This window comes from Spermophilus citellus (assembly GCF_964194105.1).
Source record: "Spermophilus citellus genome assembly, chromosome: 9".
NCBI classification, from domain to species: Eukaryota; Metazoa; Chordata; class Mammalia; order Rodentia; family Sciuridae; genus Spermophilus; species Spermophilus citellus.
In genome coordinates this window covers 24,941,691-24,952,907 of record NC_138191.1, presented here as the reverse complement: position 1 = coordinate 24,952,907, position 11,217 = coordinate 24,941,691, and the positions used below count along the sequence as shown (strand labels likewise).

General features: G+C 38.6%; 1 long non-coding RNA gene across 1 annotated transcript; it reads right to left on the bottom strand.

Annotated features, from left to right (window-relative positions):
- Positions 1–4,898: 4,898 nt before the first annotated feature.
- LOC308657148 lies at positions 4,899–11,100 on the bottom strand. The gene is made up of 3 exons (XR_014023856.1): positions 10,495–11,100; positions 8,414–8,534; positions 4,899–6,196 (listed from the first exon to the last, which is right to left on the bottom strand). It is a non-coding gene; the product is annotated as an uncharacterized lncRNA (long non-coding RNA).
- Between the last annotated feature and the right edge of the window lie 117 nt (positions 11,101–11,217).

The window sequence follows — 11,217 nt, the reverse complement described above, 5'->3', positions numbered from 1 at the left end:
AGCGCACTACCACTTGAGCCACATCCCCAGCCCCATACTCTCAGTTCATTGTAACAAAGCATCCTTTAGAAACATTTGTCCTACATGCTCCTCTCATTGGATTCAAAGAAAGCCACAGAACTTTCTCTCCAGCCTAACACCTACCTGTAACCAGGCTCTTTAGGGCTGTCCTTTACCCTGCCTGACTCCAAGTTTGTATTCTTTATCTGGAAATTTCAAAGCTGGGAGGGATCATAGAAGTTATCATCAACCTCAACTGGACACAAGAATCCCTTCTATATATCCAAAAACATCTCAAATGAAAGTAACTCACTTAGCCAGGCACAGAGACACCCACCTGTAATCTCAGTAATTTGGGAGGCTGAGGCAGGAGGATCGCAAGTTCCAAGCCAGTCGCAGCAACTTAGCAAAACCCTGTCTCAAAATTTAAAAAAATAAAAAGACAGGTTGGGGTTGTGGCTCAGCGGTAGAGCACTCACCTAGCACGGGCAAGGCCCTGGGTTTGATCCTCAGTACCTCATAAAAACAAATAAATTAATTAAAGATATTGTATCCAACTACAACCAAAAAATAAATATTAAAAATATTTTTTAAAATAAAAAGAGCTAAGGAGATAGCTCAGTGGTAAAGCACTCCTGAGTTCAATCCCCAGTATCATGGAAGGAAAAAAAGAAAGAAAAATAGCAGCAAGTCATCAAATAGGAAAACGAGTGTATTCCTGGAAATGTTTGTGTTTACATAACATGACTATAAATAGTATTTCCACAACATTTTTCAAAATTGTGAGTGCCTTTAATCAATCAAGTAAATACTCTTTACTAGGCCCATTATAGTGAAAATACAGGAAGAAAATCACATGACATGATCCCTACTCAGCATTTGCTTGGATGGGGGAAGGAACAGGTATATTTAAAGTTAGTGAGTAGTTATAATACAAAACTGTAAACGTTAAGTCAAATGTAAATGTTTAGTTAGTTAGAGGAAACTTCAGCATAGATGAGGCATTTAAGGGAATTATGTGAGTTCCAGAACCCATAATGTAAAATTTCGATTAAGTTCCAAGCAATGTTTTGTAAAGGATGCTGGCCCTAAATTTATTATCGTGTATACATAGCCTGGCACTTAACCTCTTTGTAAATTGAAGCTTTTGTAAGAAAATAAGAGAGTATATAAATAATAAGAATGTATGGAATTGGAAGGTGAGCCTCAGGGTTATACACAATTACATATAAGAGGAAAGGAGGAGTAGGAGAAAAATTATATAAGTGGAAGAAACGATTTATAGTAGAGGGGATGGAGAGAGAGAAGGGGAGGGGAGGGGAGGGGAGGGGTGAGGGGACAGTGGAGAATGGGATAGACAGCAGAATACATCAGTCACTAGAAAGGCAATTTGTAAATCAATGGAAATGTAACTGATGTGACACAGCAATCTGTATACAGGGTAAAAATGGGAGTTCATAACCCACTTGAATCAATCTGTGAAATATGGTATATTAAGAACTATGTAATGTTTTGAACAACCAACAATTAAAAAAAAAATAAGAAGAAGAATGTGAGCAAGTGTTAGGAATGAGTTGTGAAATGTTTAAACTCTAAAGACCTCAATGGCTTGGAGGACAGGATGAAAGAATAATCCCTGAGATCCTAAAAATTAGTGTAATTGGGCCTTCACACATGCTAGTAAAGCCTCTACCGCTGAGCTATATCATCACCCCTTTTTATTTTTATTTTTTAGACAGGATCTTGTCAAGTTGCCAATACTGCCCTCAAAATTGTCCTGCCTTAGCCCCCCTAGTCATTTGGGGTGTGTGCTTGATTTGCAGCTGTTTTGAGAGGCTAGCTTTCCCCAAAGTGGTCTCTTGTGGCTAGTTGTGGGTTCACAGTTAGTTTGTGAAACCCTGGAAGGCAATTGCATTTGTGGGACAGAATTCATGTCAGGAGCTCTTTAAATTGAAATAGGAAAATGGCAAGAGAATTTTGCCTAATATGCAGGAAGGAGCAGCACAACAAGCTTTTATGCCTGTGACTTTAGAAATTTTGTCCAATAATTGAATATGCTTCCCAGCATAGCAGTGCACACCTATAATTCCAGCTATTCGAGAGGAGTTCAAGGGAGAGGCTGATGCCTCTCAAGTAGCTGGAATCTCAAGTTCGAGGCAAGCCTGGGGCATTTGGCAAGACTCTGTCTCAAAACAAAAAATAAAAAGGGGTGAGTTATAGATCAGTGGTAGAGCCCCCATGGGGTTCAATCCCCAGTACTGAAAATAACCATAATTGTGAGCATCCCTGAATCCCTCTCATTTTCAAGATACCTTATTTTGACCTCTAAACTGCCTATAATCCATGAGATACTTTCTTGTGTTTGTCATAAGCTACCAAGGCTAACGCACCATTCTTAAAACAGGCAAATACTAATAGTTGCTATATATTTCCCCATTATTTCAGTGACTTATGGAGTTGTCTATACCACTTGTTATCAAATTTTCCATTACAATAATATCGCTCTTCACAACAGAGAAGGGGAGAATGGGTATTGGTTAGCAACCAGTAGTGTCACCCATAATACGTAAGGACAACTTAAATGCTTTGTACAAAAGGGGGGGGGGAGCCTCTAGGGTGTACATATTCTTCTTTTTAAATATTTGTAAAATATATTGGATCTCTAAGTCGCAGCTTCTTTATCTGAAAAAAAAAGGGGACTATCGAAAGTCTACCTGTCTCCTGGGGTGGTTGTGAGGGTGAAGTAAGCTAATGTTTTAATAGAGTGCCTGGCTTATAGTATGTCTTCAGTAATGGCTGGCTTTATTTTATTATCTATTGGTAAGTGGATCATGTAATAAGATTTATTTGTTCACATTTCTACTTGCGGGAAGGAGAAGTTGCTGCGAAGAGCCATGTCATTTCCAACAAATTGGTTCATATAGGATACGGTGGCAAGTGTCCCATGGTGACCATCAGTGGACCCAAGTAGAGTCCCATGCCTTACAGATTTACATACCCAACTAGAAAAGTTATAGAACACAGAATTATTGGGCTTCATAAGGGTAGATTCTGTCTAGAGAATCTAGGACTCCCAATGATGTTTCTGCTCCTTTCCCTTGGACTCTACTGTCTCCCTCTTTAAAAACAAAATAAACAAGTGCCACCAACAAATGATTAGTTAAGTGCAGATTAGTTTCCTAATCTGCACTTAAGATAATACTATTTGAACTGGGTGTGATGGCACATGCCTATAATCATAACACTCAGGAGGCTGAGGCATGAGGGCTCAAGACCAGCCTAGGTAACATAAGAAGACTGAATCTCAAAACAAAACAAATAATCACACTTGCCCTAATTCACATATCACATATTTATATGGGGATCAAGTTAAATAACGTAAACAGAGTCCTATTACATACCATGACCTTTACATGCTATTACATGGTGTAATTTTGCTCAGTAGGTAGATGTGGAAGAGACTGCTGGTTGGCCCAAAGTCTGCTTTCCCTCTTTTCCTTAGAAATGAGACTTATGATCTTCAACTGGGCTAAAATAAAGAATAAATTTCTTAGTTGGTCTTGCATCAAAGTGTGGCCAGACGTCCTTGTTTCAGAAATAAATGAAACTTTAGTTTGTTACTTCCAGGTGGTGTCTTACAAGGAAGAGGGCATGCTGTTGCTCCTCTTTACTTCTCTTTTGGCTGACTGCAGTGCTTTCCAGGCTGGCACTTGAGAAGCCACAGTGGGTCACAAGACAGCATAGGGATTGCAGAGCAACTAAATAGGAGATGATTTGTTCCCTGAAAATTTTCTGATTTAGAGTATGATGAAGACATCTCTGCCTCCTTAAATATTCCAGCCTGTGTTTCTGAGATCAAAGGCAATTCTCTTAATAACCAGAGCAGTAATCAAAATCAGGAAGTATAATTGATATATTAATATTAACCAGTTCACAATATCTATTCCAATTTCATTCGTTGTCTTAGTATTGTCCTTTACATCTTCTTTCCTCTTCTAGGATATAATATAGCATAATGTATTTGTGTTGAAAGGGTAAAGTTTCTAAGCTGCAAAGCCTGAGTTAAAACGTAAGGGACCAGGCATTGTAAACCTGCTTCTAAACTGCAAAGCCTGGATTAAATTCCTGAGGCAGTTAAGACAATGCCCTACTGGCCATTTGGTTGTTCAATAACTTAGGACCCTGTGTAGCCCGGCTCGTAGGCATTCAAGGCCCAAACCAATCAGTTTGAATGTGTACCCCGCTTAGGAGTGACCAATCACCCCCGCCCAGCCTGTTCCCACCAATGAATGTACTAATCAAGTCTAAGAATTATTGTTTGATTTTCCCATGGTGTATGGTGATTTGCTAAAAGAGACTGTGATGTATGCAAAGCCCCTGCCCTCCCCCAAAAGTGTACTTAAGCACTGCTCAACCCCTGCCCGGGGCTCTGGGCTGCTCTCCTTTCTTGAGTGGGCACGGAACCCCAGCATGCTGGTTCAATAAATCCCCTTCTGCCAATTGCATGAGTGGTCTCTTGGTGGTCTCTTTCTCCGACGCTTCGCCGGACCCTTACAGTGTTATTGACATGTATCTTTGGTCTCCATTATTTTGGAAGAAATTCAATTTCCATTTATGTTTAAAAAGTTTCCAGTAAATCAGGAACAAATGGAATTTCCTTAAATGTAAGGATAATTTTTTTAAAATATTTATTTATTTTTTGTTTTCGGCGGACACAACATCTTTGTTGGTATGTGGTGCTGAGGATCGAACCCGGGCCGCACGCATGCCAGGCCAGTGCGCTACCTCTTGAGCCACATCCCCAGCCCTGTAAGGATAATTTTAAAAGTAGACAAAACATGTAATAGACATCAGCCTAAATGAAGAAACATTAAAATCATTCTGTTTAAAATCAGGATTTATATAGAAGTTCATTATCACTCTTTAATGCTGAGGCAATTGTCCTAGTTAGCATAATAAGACCAGAAAACTAATAATGATTAGAAAGGAAGAAATACTCTTAATGTATAGCCTACATTGTTGTCTACACAGAAAACTAGAAGGAATCTATTCATTAAATCAATCTAAATAATAGGAAAATTAAGCAAGAGGTTGAATTTCAAAACACTGACAATAGACAAATAGCATAACTTTAAAGAAATGGCATTATAAATAATAGCAACAAGCCATAATGAAAGATGTGCAAAAGTACTCATAAATTTTAAAAAAGTATTGAAGTAAGTAGGACCTAGTTGAATGAGAGGAAATCTCTGTTCACTGAAAGGAAGACTCAATTTCATAAATATGTCATCATTTTCTAAATTAATTCATAGACTTAATGAAATCCCAAACATGGATAGTTGTTCATAGAACTTAATGAATTGATTATAACATTTATAATATAAGCAAATACTGGTAACAGGATTGGAAAAATGATGAGAATTTTTTAAACAAGATATAAAAGGTGCTAACTATTAAAGGTTAATAAATTCAATCATACTTAAATCAAGAATTTCTGTTGATCGAATGTGAGTTTAAATTAAAAGTTAAGCCACAAACTAGAAAAAGATATTGACTCACATGTACTTTAGAAAGGATTAGAATCAGGAATATATGAAAACCCCTGTACATGTAAGAAAGAAAAACCAACAGATAAGCAAAAGACCTGAATAGATATTTTACAGAGTAAGAAACATACATGTCTACCCACTTAATGAAGAAATTCACTAGTAATCAGGGAAACAAAATATCAAAATCACAGAGAGATACTATTTTATACCCATTTGCTTGGTTAAAATAAGTTATAAAATTTCAGTTACATGGATCAATAAGTGTTGAGAGCCACAGTTTAGTCAGAATGATGCCTGGCATTTTTGCCAGAGGGAATGGTTGAAAGATGACCCTGCTCCGGAATTAGGGCGGCTGCGTGATTAGGGTGGGTCCTGCTGGGAATAGGCTGGCTCTAGGATTAGGGGGGATCCTGCTGCCTCGGGTGCCACTACTTTGGAATTCTCCTTGAGTTCTTGTGGGGTTCTGAGAGAACTGGAGTGCGGAGCCCGGTGGAGGGAGTGTGTTCCCGGGGAAGTGGGTGTAGAGTGCCGGTGAGACTTCAAGAATAAAGAGTTGCTGTTTGAACCTACAAGGCTTTGTGGTTGCTCCGTTATTTTGTGCCCAGCCAGACTTCAGCAAATAAGATTTCCTTTTATTGCTAGTGAGACTGTAAATTGCAAAAAAAAAAAAAAAAAAACTTTTAGAAAACTGTGAAAAAAAAGAAAACAGTGTGACATTATTTGTGAAATTGAACATTAATATGCCCTTTAATCCAATAATTCCATTGGTAAGTATACCTTACCCTCCGCCTCCCCAGCTCCTAAAGAAATTTTTGCATACATGCCTCAGGAGAGAGAGTTAAGAATCTTCATAGTACCACTGATCATAATAATATGAAAACTGGATATTATCCACATGCTCATCAAAAGAAGAATGGCATATTCAACATAGTAGAATATTTTACAGCAACAGAAATAAACTATGGCTATATGTAATAACATGGAAAAATCATACTGACACAATGAATGCGAGTCTCAGATTGTATGTAGTATAAGCAAATATGTTTGCTTAAATTCAAATATAAGCAAAACTAAAAGAATATATTTTAAGGAGCTTGTGTGTGCACACACACATGTATATATTCTTTAAAATTCCTTAAAAACATATATTTTTTTGGTATTGCAGATTGAACCCAGGGTGCTTTTATCTCTGAGCTATGTCCTTAGTCCTTTTTATTATTTTGAAACAGGGTCTTGCTAATAAGTTGATTAGATCCTCACTAAGTTGCTGAGGCTGGCTTTGAAACTGTGATCCTCTTGAGTTGCTGGGATTATAAGTGTGTGCCACTGTGCCTGGCTAAATTCTTTTTTAAAAAAGCAAGGATTGCTAAATTGCAATAGGATATAAGAGGAACATATTGCTATAGGATATAGGAGGAACAAATTGCTATAGGATAGAGGAGGAACATATAAGTACATGTAAAATATTGCCAATTTTCTATTTCTTTGGTTGCCAGGTTTAGTGCTGGGTTCATGAGTATTCATTACATTATCAATAAATTATGAAAATTTAAAAGCCCATGATGGGCTATTTTTGATTATATGTCATGAACTAAGGATTATGATTAATCCAATTCTAGGGACCTAGGTTCAGAAAGAAAACCTATTAGCAATAGCCAAACTTATATAATGTTTACCATGTGCCAAGAAGTTTTTAAGCTCTTTATATGTTTTGACCTATTTAATCCTTCCAGTAAGGAGATTTTATAATTACTCCCATTTATAGATAAGAAAAACAAAGCCCAGAGAAATTATTAGTAACTCTTCTGAGGCCCATAGCAGACTGGGATTTAATTTAGGCTGGCTGGTTCTAGAGTCTATATTCTTCATCACTATCCTATAAGATGTTTAAAGAAATGAATGAGACAATTATATTAGGACTTAGTCATGAAAAAGTTATAGCACAGTGCTTTCTATAACAATTCTAAAGGGACACATGCACAGTCTGTAAGTGTAAAAATTAAAAATCACTGAATTGTATACTTTAAAGGGGTGAACTTTCTGATATATAAATTATATCTCAATAAAGATGCTTTTAAAAAACTATATAAACCACAAGTAAGCAAGCCATTTTATCATGCAAACTGGGTCTCTAAATGATTGTTATTTTAGGAATCAAATAAATGCCAATAAATAAAATATACACTTTCTCTTCAGGACAAACAAAACAAAACTCACTATCAAGAGAACATTCATTTTATGAAGAGAGAGGAAACAGAAAATTTTAATCTACTATCATGGGTGGAAAAAAATATTCAGTTCCCAACTTGGCCATTTTTGCATCTGCCAGGAAATCAAACAGCTCTCAGCTCCAAAGATAAATTTCAAACTGCAATCGTAATTATCTGTGTGTATATTGAGGCTATGCAAACAATAAAAACTAAGACGAATAAGGGTGGAAAGAGAATATTTGATTGAAAACAAACTCATATTTTTAAATTGAGATGTTTCCTTTATGTGCACATTTACTTTTTTCTTTTAAATCTAAAATTGATTTTAAAGAAATGAAAAAAGTACTTCATAGAAAAAAGTCAGTTGTGACTATTGGGCTGCATCCTTAGGGCCTTTGAGTCATACAGATCCAAAGGGCCAACACTGGTATCAAAATGGGTTATGGCAGCTTTTCCTCAACCCCATTTTTTTTTTCTTTTGGTGGTAGGGTCAGGGCAGTGAAAGGAATAGATAGATCAATATACTGCTATGATGCTTGGAGAATCTGTTGGCAACTTAAATATTTTCAAAATTACTGAAAGATTCTCCTCATCCAGGTCAAATGTTCTCACAAACCTGGTCACTGATTACAAAGAGACAAGATGAAAACTTACGGTACACCTCAACAACTCCATTACCAACACCAAAGGAGATTTCAAAGTCGGGGACTTCTAAACCATGTTATCTTCTCTCAACCCTCTTCACAGCACATGTGTAAATACAGGTTGCTAAAGCCTAAGAACACAAAAGAAAACAAATAACTTATTTTAACCACAGCATGTATCAAATATATGTCATTATTCTGCCCTGTCATGGACACACATGCACACACATGGTCACAGGCTATATTTTGGCCCTTACTGGTCATGTCCTGTACAAAAACAAAACCTTACTGGTCCTCCAGATAGACTGCCAGTTCCTTTACGCAAGATTTCGTACTGCTGCCAGCTGTGGGTAATAGTGAAGCTACTAGTGTTCCCAAGTGACAAGCCACAGAAGCTTGGAGTGCTACACATACTGATGCCTGTTTGATTCCCAGAATTCTCTTTCTCAATTCTTGTCCTTCCTCAAGCCATTGTCATGAGATTTGGGAAACTATGCTGATTTGCTCTTAATCTTTTCCTATGATCTGTGATCACCTATGCAGGTCAGTTTAGGCCCCAAATAGTTACTCTACAGCCTGGTTTATCTGAATTGGTGGTAGGGTCAGGGCAGTGAAAGAAATAAATTGAAGTTAAGCCTTTATCTGATTATTTACTCCATGTAATAACATGTACAGTGTTCACATAACCTTGAAATGGATCAAACTCCCTTTTGTAAAGTGTGTTTTTACAAATGGTGTTTTATCTCCTATTGTCCAGATCTTTATCTTTCAATATCATTTTCCACTAAAAGGAAACAGAACTCCTTGGAGAAATGTCTGATTGCCTGAGACAGGAATGTACCAGATAGGCCTGGAACAAAACAATGCAGCAGGAGAGAGTGGGAAGAGGAATGTAGATAAAACAGGATTGACATGATCTGATAATAGTTGAAACTGGGTATTAGATACATGGGAGTTTTTTATATTTAGTATTCCACTTTTGTATTTTTAAACTTTTTCCATAAAACAGTTTAAGGATGCTAAAAATAATTGCTATGTTTAAAATTCAAAAAGCATTAGCACATACATGGTAAGAGTTGTTAATAATACATACAAAGAAATTCTCTCCTCCACTCCAGATGCTCAGCCCTCCTCCTAAGGGCAATCCTAGTAACACTTCCCATGTACTCAAGGAAATTTCTAACAAAATATTTAAAAACATGCATAGATTCATACACGTAATACATATGCAATTTTCTTAAAACCACAATTGGTAGCAAATTATACACATTATTCTATGACTTGTTTTATTTTAGTAGATTTAATGCAATGAATGTCTACACATTACAATATTGTGAATTTTTTCTTTTCATATTAAGTTCCTTTCAAGTTTCTTCTGATGTAATCAACAGATAAAAGGCCCACATCTTCACTATCTCGGGGTAGGGGGATGGTTCAGCAGGCTAATCAGGGTACAGTTCCGGACCTTATAAATGTCCAGGTTTTGAGAAAATATTACCTGGAAAAATGTCATGAATAAAATACCTTGCATCCTCTACTACAGATCAGATCTTGTAAGATGTGGTAATGAGTACAAGAACTCTCCCCACCACTGCCAGGCACATATTGGGAAGATATAAAGGAGAGCCTACAATTTTCCTTCAGACCGTGAGCGGTAGCGCCACAGGTTGCACAGCCAGTACCTTGCACAGGTGCTTTTCTAACAGAAAAAGTCTAAGGAAAGAATAAAAGTTGAGTTTTGAAGTGGATGACAACTACATGAGTCAAAGGAGGTGGATCTAGAGGCAGCAATGCGGTTGTGCTTCGGGATTCTAATATAGAATAACCAATGTGCTGAGACCAAGAAGCCACAGAAAAAGTGACTTATCTGCATGGAGCATACATTTTATTTATTTTGTGGGGAGAAGCATTACATAGTAAAAACAAACACAGCTGTATCACATTGCATTGCTCTTTTACAGAATACAAATGCCACGCGGATTCGCAAAGTAGAACAGGCCTCCCAGACGCCACCGCGTGGCCCTCGAGTTTCCGACACGCCCGCGGGCCACCAGAGTGGGAGCGGCGGCCACCCCTTGTTACCCCGGGCACCTGGGCGGGAACTGGGAGCACCCAGAAGAGCCGGACCGGCTCGCCAGGGTTGAGTCTTGAAAGCGCTCCTTCCCAACTCTTGGGATCCCGCTTCTCAGTACGGCCCAGGGCGCCAGTGTGAGCCGCGGTTCTGACCCTGAGCTTCAGCGAGGCCTGCTTAGCTGGCCAGAGACCTCGGGCGGCGCTTTCTTACGGGGGTGGGGCTTTTTCAGGGTGTTCACGCAGAAGCTAGAGGGACTAAGATGGTGTCCGCTGCACTCCCCAGGACAGCTTCCTGAGAAGTCGAGAGCCCCAACACCCGAGCGTTAACCCAGCCCCTTGTCCTGCACAAGTAGGCCAGTGGGGAGCCCGTAAGTTTCTGGCCCCAAGGGCCAAAGCACAGCCTCGTGTGCCGCAGGAGGACTGAAAAATGTTTGAGAGAACGTCGAAAGCGCGGGGAGGCGGGCCTGGCGTACAGTCACCATCTCGCGACACTTAAGTGACGTCGCGCAGCAAGTGCGTGTTCTAGTCTTTCACCTTCAGTCGGCCTCCTCAGTTTAAGCAAGTGATCGACAGTTATTTCAGCCTATCAACTTCCTCATCAATACCCAATCAGATTTAAATTTCTTTCAGCCGCCTGAGAAGTTGGAAGAAAGGGGTCGAGAGCGCGAGCGAGCGACCGTGCGCTGTTTGTGTCTCGCGAGATCGGTGTATACCAAGCTCTCAAAAAGAAAAAAAAAAAAA